Raw genomic sequence first — 12,355 nt, forward strand, 5'->3', positions numbered from 1 at the left:
ATTTGCGAAGCCAAAAGAGACCTGAAGGAGCAAATATGACTGTGGCGTCCGAAACACTGCTGCACGACAACGGCAGAAGCACAGATGAATCCGGTGGAATATCCGTGTCGTCAGCAACAAGCAACTTTGCGGCGCCTTTCTCGCAATCGTTTTCAAGTGCCGGAAGCAGCTCTACTTCAGTGCGCGCACAGTCAATGATGGCGTGAAGGCGCGACAAGAAGTCCCATCCTATATTGAGATTGTGAGAGCAAGACGACAGGACGATGAGTTCGATGATGTAGACAACCCCTTGAATTGTAACACGAGCGGTGCATGCGGCCAGCGGTTCCACGTGTTGCGCATTAGCGATGCACAGCGTAACACCATATATAGGTGTCGTCACCTTCCGTAACGATCGGCGGAATTTGTCATCAATAACAGAAACAGCAGCTCCAGTATCAATGAGCGCCAGGGTAGCAACACCATGAACATACAATTTGATTAAATTATGCGGCGAAGAAGGAGGACTTTGGCATTTCGACGGTGACGCAGTTTTTGCCTCCGAAACTGCGGCGTCTAGTTTTCCGTCTGACTAGTCGTAGGGCGACGGCGCATCGGAGAGAGTGAGCGGCGTCGTGGAGACTGTGAGCGGCGGCTGGCGAAGTAACGGTCATCGGACGAGATAGGTGTCGTCGGAAACGGGGCTGGGGCTTGCGTCATGGGCAGTGAGGGCGCATAGGGAAAGGACCACGGTGAGTTGCGCGCACCCGTCATGGCACGGCGACAGTAGCGTGCCACATGTCCCGCAATCCCACACGAATACCAGATCTGGTGATTATCGGGCGTGCGCCCAGGATTCGCGAATGTAGACACTGGATGCGGAGTGACACGCATTGACCGGACGCGTTGAACCCCGGCAGTGGCATGACTCCCAGGGCTTGCAGCAGGCGCAAAGAAGGGCCCCGGCATGGTTCCAGTGAAAGGTTGTGCCACGGTCTCGGCATAGGTGAAAGGCCTATGTGGCACTTGGTCGTAAGGTCAAAGGAGCTGCCATCGTAGTTTGAGGCGTTATGTCGGTGTATACTACTGGAGATACCGCGGAATTGGGCGGTGCAGTGCTTGGAAGTGCGTCAGCCAATTGTTGTATAACGCTCCTTAGGGTTGGGGCTAAATCCAAATGAGGTGGTTTCGCTACGTCCCTAACGAGGGAAAGCTGACGAGCCACTTCATCGCGGACAAACTGTTGAATCCGGGCGAAGAGGACACCCCTATCATCAGAGGCTAAGCTGCAAATCCAATGGCCTTGTTCTGCTGGTTTACGGGTGAGAGCCCTCTCTCTGCGGAGTTCATCGAACTCTTGGCAAGCGTTGATGACTTCAGCAACAGTGCGAGGGTTTTTTGCGAGCAACATTTGGAAGGTATCGTCGTCTATGCCTATAAGGATATGCTTTATATTCCCCTCTTTGGTCATAGCACTATTTGCCATTTTACACAAGTCAAGGATGTCCTCGAAGTAAGATGTCAAGGTTTCGTTCGTGCGCTGAGCGCGTTCGCGCAGACACTTCAGCGCGCACTTTCCGAACTGCTTGGCGCCCGAACACTTTGGTAAATTCGGTCTTGAAGTCTGACCATGTGCGGAGATCAGACCCGTGGTTCTTATACCACGTCTCTGCAACACCGGTAAAGGAGAGACTGACATTGTTCTGCTTCAGTTTATCGTCCCAGTTGTTATGGGTGCTCACCCGTTCGAAGGTGGTGAGCCAGTCCTCAGCGTCCTGATCATCAGTGCCGTTGAAGAAGGGGGGATCCCGTTTACAGACCGTGCTAGGGCAGATGATAGGTGTCACAGGAGGTGTGGACTCATGGTGGTTACCGTGAGACATCCTCGAGGGAAGTGTCCGACTGCGCAGCTCCAGGATAGACAGATGGGGACCGGAGCAAGGCCGCAACCTCCACCAAAAATTGTAAAGGAGATACTCGACGTTCCCGTAGGAGCATCGGCTTGTGTATTCGTGGGTGAGGCGTCAACGCAGGAGGAGCGAACCGAACCGACCAGCTTTAAGCGAGGCTGAGCATGAACGAGAGCGTCCTCTTCCTCGTCGCCATCCGGCGCATACCCACATATGGCGATTTGCCCGTTATGGCTTATGCCCGTCACATTTTCATGTAAGCTACATACATACTTGCTACAATATATATATATATATATATTTATTTATATATATTGTTACGGCTCATCGATTCAGCGACAGCCTAGAAAGGAGCTCTACACTGAAGACTATCAATGCCGCCAATCCCACCACAGCACGAAACCAGATGCGCGTGTTCTGGAGCATGGAAGTGAAAGAAGACGAAACTCGTTTTGTGTGTGTCCCGCTCGGTACTGGCATCGCCATTAGCTCTGTGATTTAAGCCTAATTCTGGCATTAAACTAATTGCTTACGAGTAGCGAACCCCTACATAACACTACATTTTTGGTGGTGGGTGCGGGTTGTGACGGGTTGTGCGACAAGACGACAGCGTTGCTGGAGACGAAGCGCCTCGCACGGAGCTGACTCCTGTTCACCAACGCAGCAGTCGTCGACTCCAAGGTGCTTCACCCGAATTCGGACTGCTGCCGGCGACAACCAGAGCAGCGAAAACACACATCATGACCTCAACTACGACGCAGACCGACTATGCCGTCCCAGGTCAGTTTGTCATCCATCAGCCGCGAACGCCGCCAATATTTAACGGCAATGTGTTTGAGGACGCAGAAGACTGGCTTGACCTCTATGAGCGCGCCGCGAGCTTTAATGGATGGGATGCACTGATGAAACGGTGACAAGTGTATTTCTCGCTCGACCACCACGCGAGGACGTGGTTCGAGAACCACGAAAGGGAGTTCCCAACCTGGGACGAATTTCGCACTCGGTTTCTGGCTGCCTATGCCAGAGGCGACCGCAGGGAAAAGGCCGAAGCTGCGCTATACACAAGAAATCAGCGTCCCAGCGAGAGCGTGACCATGTATTACGAAGACATGTCCCCGCCTTTTCGGGCGTGCTGACCCAAACATGGCCGAGGACAAGAAGCTCCGAAACCTTATGCGAGGCGTTAAGCAGGAGCTGTTTGCCGGGCTAGTGCGCAACCCTCCGCGTACCGTTCTCGAGTTTATCAATGAAGCGTCGACAATGGAAAGGACGCTGGAGCAGCGCTCCAGACAGTACGACCGCAGTCAAAGCAGCACGTCGGTGGAAATGCTCTCCGCTGCCTTGGCCACCAGCCCAGACGCATTGCGTGAGCTCATTCGTTCGGTAGTTCGGGAAGAACTTCGCCGACCGCAGCTGCCACCGGCTTTGCAGACATATGACTTGCTATCACAAGTAGTTCGAGAGGAAGTGCGGCGAGCGGTTCAGGAACCAGCTGAACTCGACATGCCGGCATCTCGCAGCTCCGCTACATACGCCGCCGCTCTCCAGCAAACCTCCCCGTACGCCGCTCCGAACGTCGCCGTCGCAACGCCTTCTCCGTACGCCACTCACTACTTCGCCGCCCCAACGCCTGCCGCCACCTATGCCGCGTCTGGTGACGGCGCCATGGCCCCTCACCTGCCGGGATATCAACGTACCCCGGCGACCATTCGGAAGACGGATTTGTGGCGTGCACCGGATAGCCGGCCACTGTGTTTTCATTGTGGTGAAGCCAGCCATCTCTACAGGTCCTGCCCGTACCGCCGTGCCGGTCTCCGCGGTTTTCATCCCAACGCACCCTGCCCGCGAAACGGTGAACGGCCACCTGAAATTCAGGAGTACCTGCTTGCACAGCATCATTGGTCGACGTCTAGTCGTGAGGAAACAAGGCCGTCGTCGTCACCTTATCGTTACCGGTCGCCAAGCCCTCGTCGCCCCTCCAGCTCACCCGGGCGGCACTCGCAGAGCCCGCGTCGGGAAAACTGAGACCAGCGGCCTCTGGAGGTGGGGTCGCTGAACGGGAAGCCGGTGAAGATCCTCCACGATGCTCTCGACGACGTACCGCTATAGAACCGACGCAGACAGAAACCGACCGAAAACGAGCCACATCGAATCTTGCCGTGACTATTGACAGTTATGACGTTACCGCGCTAGTGGACACCCGTGCCGAATACTCGGTAATCAGTAGCAACCTGGCCGAGGAGCTCAAGAAGGTTCTCACGCACTGGAACGGACCCCACATTCGCACCGCGGGTGGTCATCTGATCGCGCCTACAGGTCGTTGCACAGCTAGGGTCGGCATCCGTGGCTACACCTACGTCGCTGACTTCATCGTACGTCCAGAGTGTTCCAGGGATGTAATACTACGCATCGACTTCCTACAAGCAAACGGCGCCGTCATTGACCTGCAAACATCTACAGTGACATTCTCGACAGCAGGAGCCATCGCTACAAACGACGCAGAAGGGGAAGTCCGCGTCCTCCGCGTAGTCGACGACAACGTAGTGGGGCCAGCCCGCAGTAGTGTCGTCATCTTCGTGAAAGGGGACGTGCCCGAATGTTGCGAACGATTAGTGGAAGGCAAGAAGAACTTGCTTTTAGAAAAAGAAATCTGTGTTGCAAGGAGCCTTGTCCACCTGTGTGACGGCTGCACAAGTGTTGTGCTAACAAACTTTGGAAACAGGCTCCAACACGTCGCAAAAGGAACCGCCATCGCCTCGTTGTACGAGTTTGTTCAGTTGACAGAACTGCATGCAGAGGGGACAGACCGGACCGATGTATCGGCCCCGATAGACGTCGTGGGATTAATTAACATCAACCCAGACCTCTCGCCAGAACAGAAAAAGCAGCTGACAGACCTCCTCGGGGATTTCCGTGAGTATTTTTCAACTGCTTCAAGGTCGGACAAACCCCTGTTGCCAAGCACCGCATCATTGTAGACGAAGCAACAAAGCCGGTATGCCAACACCCATACCGCGTATCCTACAAGGAGCGTGAAACCATCCAGAATCAAGTAAAAGAAATGCTACAAGACGATGTCATCCAACCATCGAAAAGTCCGGGGGCATCCCCTGTGGTGCTAGTCGAGAAGAAAGATAAAACTTTGCGCTTCTGTGTCGATTACAGGAAACTGAATCGTGTTACAAAAAAAGACGTCTATCCGCTCCCACGCATAGACGATGCCTTGGACCGGTTGCGCACTGCCAAATATTTCTCGTCCTTAGATCTTAAAAGCGGATACTGGCAGATCGAGGTTGACGAGAGAGACCACGAGAAGACCGCGTTTGTCACACCCGATGGGCTATACGAGTTCAAAGTCCTCCCATTCGGTCTATGCTCAGCACCCGCTACGTTCCAGCGAATGATGGATTCTATCTTGGCCGGTCTCAAGTGGCACTCATGCCTCTTTACCTTGACGATGTCATAGTGTTCTCCGCAACATTCGAAGAACATCTACACAGGTTGCGGCTGGTCCTCGAAGCCATCAAATCGGCTAAATTAACTATAAAACCTGGAAAATGCAACTTTGGCTACAACCAGCTGCGGTTTCTAGGACATGTTATTAGCTCCGAAGGAGTCTCACCAGATCCTGAAAAGACGGCAGCTGTTGCAGGTTTTCCGAGACCAGGTGATAAAAAGGCCGTTAGGCGCTTTCTGGGCCTTGCTGCGTATTACAGGCGCTTCGTCGAAAATTCCTCGGATATTGCGGAACCGCTGACACAACTGAACAAGGATGACGTCCCATTTGCGTGGCAAGAGGAACAAGAAGTGGCCTTCAATGACCTGCGAGACCGGTTACAACCACGCCAATACTTGCCCATTTCGACGAAAATGCGGATACGGAAATCCACACGGACGCCAGTAACGTCGGACTCGGCGCCGTCCTCGTTCAATGGCAAGACGGAGCTGAAAGAGTTTTAGACTACGCCAGTCGAACTCTTTCGAACTCGGAGTCGAATTACTCCACGACTGAAAAGGAGTGTCTTGCCATCGTCTGGGCCATCATCAAGTTCCGACCGTATCTTTATGTTAGGCCGTTTAAAGTTGTCAGCGATCACCACTCGTTGTGCTGGCTTGCAAACCTGAAGGACCCATCTGGACACCTCGCTCGATGGAGCCTCCGGTTGCAAGATTATGACATGACAGTAGTGTACAAGTCGGGACGTAAGCACAGTGACGTTGACTGCTTGTCCCGGGCGCCCATCGATTCAGCGAGCCCAGAAGCCGACGACGACGTTCCCTTTCTTGGGGCCGTTACCGACTGATGATGATGGTTTTTGTTTAATGGCGCAAGGCCGACGAGGGCAAAGAGCGCAAGAGAAGTTATTTAATGAAAAGAAGTGATTACCACAAAAGGTAGGTATAAAACGTGTAAACTGGACATAGTAAGATCAATAAAGATGATGGTGATGGCTGGTGTATAGGGCCAGATTTCATGATGCGTGATAGGAAATGAGGTTTAAAAACTTGACGTCTGAGAAATATTTAAAAACGCGTTTCACAGAAACCATGGCATCGTCACCTAGAAACAGGGATGGGTGTAGGGGAATATGTTGTCTGTACAGTTGTCTGAAGTGTTTGTGTCGTGTTGTGTCAAGTGCCTTGCATTGTATGAGTATGTGGACTACGGATAGGCCCTCCCCACACCTGCTACACAGGGGTCTTGGAGATCCCGTGAGCAAGTGCGAGTGCGTCACATGTGTATGGCCTATCCGTAATCTGGCTAAGGTAACTTCAATGTGCCTGTTGTGTGAGTCAGTTGTGTATTGTCCCAAGTGTGGTTTTATTACGTGTAGATTGTTGTCTGTCTGTTCGCTCCAGTCTGCTTGCCAAGTTTTACGGAGTTGTTGTCTAATGTGTGGCTTGAGGTCTGTGTACGGTAGTGTTGCCATGTCTACTGTGTTTCGGAGTGCAGCATTGGCGGCCATTTCATCCGCCACTTCATTACCGCCAATGCCAGAATGGCCTGGCACCCAACACACAATCACCCCAAGGTTTGAGGAATAAGCTACCATAATTGTTTTGAAGACAAGATTAATGACATGGTTTTTTATGACTTTCCGGATGATAATGCACGGACGACGCTCAACGAATCTGTATAAATGACGGATGTAGGAATACGATGTTCAACTATGTGACTTACAACAAGAAATATGCCATATCTTTCTGGCGTAAAAATGCTTGTATTAACATTCATTGTTCTACATGCTTCAAAATTGGGCCCATGCGCAGCACAAGACACCGCAGTGGACGTTTTAGATGCATCGCTGTAAAACTCTGCAGCCTTGTATTTATCCTGTATATACATGAAATGCTGCAAAATCCCGCTTTTTGGTGTCCTGTTCTTATTGTATTTTAAGAAACACAAGTCACATGCAACAGGACGAAGATGCCATGGTGCTACAAGATCGGTGATAGATGACTTGAATGTGTCTACAAAGGAGACCTCATGAATAGTGACCTCGTCCCTTACTCTGAGCGAGAAGGGAACAGGAATGAATGGGCGATTTAAAAAGAGCTTTGATGTGAATGTATCATTAAAAACCGGTTTAAAAGGATGGTTGTCCATTGATGAAATTTTAGAGGCATATAACAAGTCAACATAGGTTCGCTGGTGTGATAAGCACCATTTGTCACACTCTGCGTAAAGACTCTGTACAGGGCTCGTACGGAATGCGCCACAAGAGAGGCGAAGCCCCAAGTGAAGCACTGGGTCGAGCATTTTAAGTGCTGTTTTAGTGGCTGACCCATACACAACACTCCCATAGACCAATCTAGACCCCACTAGGCTTCTGAAAATACGTAACAGGAGTTGCTTATCCGTTCCATACGACTGGTAGGACAAGATTTTAAGAATGTTGAGAGACTTTAGACATTTATGTTTCAATTGTTTAATGTGAGGGATGAACGTAAGCCTTTCATCCAAAACCACACCTAAAAACTTGTGTTCCTTCCTCACAGGAATCGATACGCCATTAAGGATAATGTCTGGGTCCGGATGGATCCCACGCCTCCTGGAGAAGACAACACAGGTGCTTTTTTCTGGGTTAAGTTTAAAACCGTTCTTGTCTGCCCAGCTGGCAAGTTTTTTTGACACCGAGCTGGACTTGACGCTCACAGATGGACATATTACATGATTTAAAAGATACCTGGATGTCGTCTACATACATTGAATAAGAAATTGTAGGTGGCAGTGTCTTCCCAAGGGAGTTCATCTTAACTATGAACAGAGTGCAGCTTAGCACTCCACCTTGCGGAACGCCGTTTTCTTGCACATGAACTCTTGAGAGTGCGCTACCTACTTTTACGCGAAACGTTCTTTCGGACAAATAACTAGCAAGGGTGTTGAGCATATGGCCCGAAACACCGAAAGACTTTAGGTCACAGAGGATCCCGTAACGCCAAGCGGTGTCATAGGCCTTCTCAAGGTCAAAAAATACCGTTGTGCAAAACTGCTTGTGAATGAAGGCGTCCTTTATATAGGACTCGAGCGCGACGAGTTGGTCGTTGGTGGACCGCCCCGCCCTGAAGCCTGCCTGGCAGCTCTCGAGAAGACCATTGTACTCAAGAAAGTACATGAGTCTCCTGTTTATCATCTTTTCGAGGAGCTTGCACAGGCAGCTTGTGAGGGCGATGGGCCGATAGCTAGCAGGAGAGGAAGGGTCCTTTCCTTCCTTCAGGAAAGCAACTACTATGGCCTCTCTCCAAGAGCGAGGAATGTGCCCCGAAAGCCATATGTTGTTGTATAGATGTAGGAGTGTTTCAAGAGTGTCTGGGTGTAGGTGTTGTATCATGGTGTATGTGATTTTGTCTGCACCTGGAGCTGAAGGCTTACATGCGTTCAGAGCAACCTTCAGCTCATGAATTGAAAAAGGAGAATTGTAAGAAGTATGCGACTTGTTGTTATCACGCAGGGACTTCTTTTCTACAGATGTCTTGTGTTTCATGAAAGTTTTTGTGTAGTGTGCTGAACTGGACACGTGTTCGAAGTGTTGTGCAAGTGTGTTAGCCTGGTCTTCCATTGTGTCCCCTGTTGTACTAACAAGGGGCAGGCTGTGTGTCTGTTGTCCTTTTAGTTTTCGTATTCGCGTCCAGACTTTGTGTGTGTCGGTGTATGAGTTGATGGAAGTGAGGAAGGTGCGCCAACTCTCCCTTTTCGCCTCACGACGCACTCGCTTCCCAAGAGCCTTTGCCCGTTTAAACGAAATGAGGTTATCTGACGTGGGGTACCGGCGAAGGACACCCCACGCCTTGTTCTGGGCCTCTCGCGCCCGCCTGCAGTCCTCGTTCCACCAGGGCCTCCTTGGGTTGCGGGACGCACTGGAGGCCTGGGGCATGGACTTTTCGGCGGCGTCGACTATGTGCGCCGTGACGAGTTGGGCTGCTTCCTCAACGTGTAGGTGTTTTATGGTTGTGTGGTGTAGTTTAGATGTTTCTGTGAATGTACTCCAGTTTGCTTTTGATTCATTAAACCTGTTATGGGAAGATAAACTGCACGGGCCTTTACCTATGTATGTTAGGGATGTGGGGAAGTGGTCACTACCATATGGGTCCGTGCCCACGCCCCACTCAAGACATGAAAAGACAATTGCAGAACCAATAGCCAAGTCAAGATGTGAGTACGTATTATGTCCTATGTTATGGTATGTAGGCTGTTTTTGGTTGAAAAGGCATGCTCCTGAAGATGTAAGAAATTTCTCTATCAGGCGACCTCGGGCATCCGTTCTGGAGGAGCCCCAAAGAGAGTTGTGTGCATTAAGGTCGCCTGTTAGGATGTACGGTTCGGGCAGCTGGTCGGGCAGCTGGGCAGCAGAAGCGCGGGCGGCTTCCCGATCACGTCAAAGGTCGGACCCCCCAGCGCCGACGCCTCCGGCCGGACGCGGCCCCGTCTCCGGATCGGCTTTAACATTAACACGACACAGGGCGGAACCCGGTGTCGTGATCCCCCTCACCGATAGTGCAGGATAACCAATAAAAGTCCTTTCTCTCTCTCTCTAGAAAGAAGATCTACACTGAAGACTATCAATGCCGCCAATCCCACCACAGCACGAAACCAGATGCGCGTGTTCTGGCGCATGGAAGTAGAAGAAGACAAAACTCGTTTTTTGTGCGTCCCGCTCGGTACTGGCATCGCCATTAGCTCTGTGATTTAAGCCTAATTCTGGCATTAAACTAATTGCTTACGAGTAGCGAACCCCTACATAACGCTACAATATATAGGAAATGAGGGGCTCGTTGAAAATAACACAGAAATAAGAGTTGGCAGCCAAGAAAACCTCGCTAATCAAAGGGGAGAATGTAGTAGGTCATTGAAACAGATAAAGAATTTGGAAAGAAAGTGGAGAAAAAGTGCCTGCTTAATGGGACCCGAACCCACGACCTCCAGAATACCGGTCTGGTGTGATAACCACTACGCTACCAGCGGGGCGCTTTTCCCCTCCACTTTCTGGGGTATTTATGTTTTAGGTATTTTTGTTTCCTGTGCTTGGGGTTGGCAGCCAGCGCCACTCGGACTAGTGGGGGTGAGTACAGCATGTTGTTGGGCTAGTTGGTGCAGCATCATGAAAGCAAAAAAAACTGCGCGTAAAAGACAGGACCGTGACAAGTAGACAGGACAAGCGCAGACTCACAACTAACTTTATTGAAACAATGAAGAAGAATATATGTCATTTCCGGCACATGCGCACACAGAAGCCAGTTCGTTTATCTTTCCCTGTCAGTGCACCATCCTCTTTAAAAACTCAAATTCATTGCCGTACAAAGCAAGGGATGACACGCTAAGACAATTTTTGTCATTCCTGCGTATAAAAAACGCCTCCATCAACTCTCGGGCGATTCGATCACGGCCTTTGCCCAGCACTGTAGTTTCATTTAGCAACGGCCGACATGGTTTATCTTCACAGGCAAGACAATGGTGCGGAAGATGGGACCCTGTTTTGTTTTTTATTAAAAGCTGCTGTTCCCTCAGGCGGTCATTGATGCAGCGCCTCGTCTGCCCAATATATACCTTCCCGCAAGTGAGCGGTATAGAATACACAACCCCAGTTGCGCCAAGCACAAACGGTGTAGCATGCTTCTTTTGGCATGCTGCGGCCTTGTCGGATCCTTTTAGAATCTTGGGGCATAAGCCAGCCAACTTACGAGGGGCAGAAAAGACTACCGGCACTCCGTGCCTGTTGGCCACATTTTTCAGGTTGTGCGCTACTTTGTGGACATATGGCAAAACTACAGGGGTTTTTCGCTTAGGAGCGTCAGCCTCACAGGTCCGGTTACACTTGATCTTTTTCAGCAGTGACTCAGCCACCGCTATCAACACCATCAGAGGGAAACCAGCAGTTAGCAACCTGGACATCTGGGCAACAAAACTTTCACGCACCCTGTGGGGGCAAGAATTAACAAGCGCTTCTTGGAGACATGCCATAGCAACCGCCCTTTTCACAGTCTTTGAGTGCGCAGACTCATAAGGCAACAACCCTTTACGTACCCTTGGCTTGTAAATCCAGCATACATGATCCGGTAAAAACGTGAGGTTCAGGTCTAAAAACTGGAGACCGTTGCTAAATAAAACTACAGTGCTGGGCAAAGGCCATGATCGAATCGCCCGAGAGTTGATGGAGGCGTTTTTTATACGCAGGAATGACAAAAATTGTGTTAGCGTGACATCCGTTGCTTTGTACGGCAATGAATTTGAATTTTTAAAGAGGATGGTGCACTGACAGGAAAAGATAAACGAACTGGATTCTGTGTGCGCATGTGCCAGAAATGACATATATTCTTCTTCATTGTTTCAATAAAGTTAGTTGTGAGTCTGCGCTTGTCCGGTCTACTTGTCACGGTCCTGTCTTTTACGCGCAGTTTTTTCTGCTTTCATGATAGTGGGGGTGAAGGGGACGTTCTTTTTAACCCTCGGGCCGTGACTCGAGTGTCTAGGACATGTCGAGACTGGTCGACCAGCGTTGAACCCTCTTAAGCTTCCAAAGGCACCAAGACTCCACTTTCTTTCTTTCTTTCCAAAATTTTTATGTTTTAATGACCTACCACATCCTTCCCTTGGTATCTTCGAAAAAGCCCGGCCCCCGGTCGAAACGTTAGAATAAATGCTCTTATGTTTTTCAATTTGACTTCTATATCGTAGAGCTAACCTCATTGCTAGGAATCTTTTCTCTTAACTATATATATATATATAGAGAGAGAGCGAATCACAAAATGGGAAATGAAGGGCTCGGTGAAAATAAGACAGAAAATAATGGTTGGCAGTCAAGAAAACCTGAGAAAGCAAAGGGGAGGTTGTGGTGGGTCATAGAAAGAGATGAAGAATTTTTTGAGTCAGAAAGAAATTTGTAAAAAAATGCCCACCGGGTGGGATACAAACCCACGACCTCCAGAATACCGGTCTGGTGCTATAACCACTACGCTACTGGCGGGGC

Source organism: Haemaphysalis longicornis, unplaced genomic scaffold (assembly GCF_048455015.1).
Source record: "Haemaphysalis longicornis isolate Haplotype H1 unplaced genomic scaffold, Haemaphysalis longicornis Haplotype H1 scaffold_159, whole genome shotgun sequence".
Lineage (NCBI taxonomy): Eukaryota > Metazoa > Arthropoda > Arachnida > Ixodida > Ixodidae > Haemaphysalis > Haemaphysalis longicornis.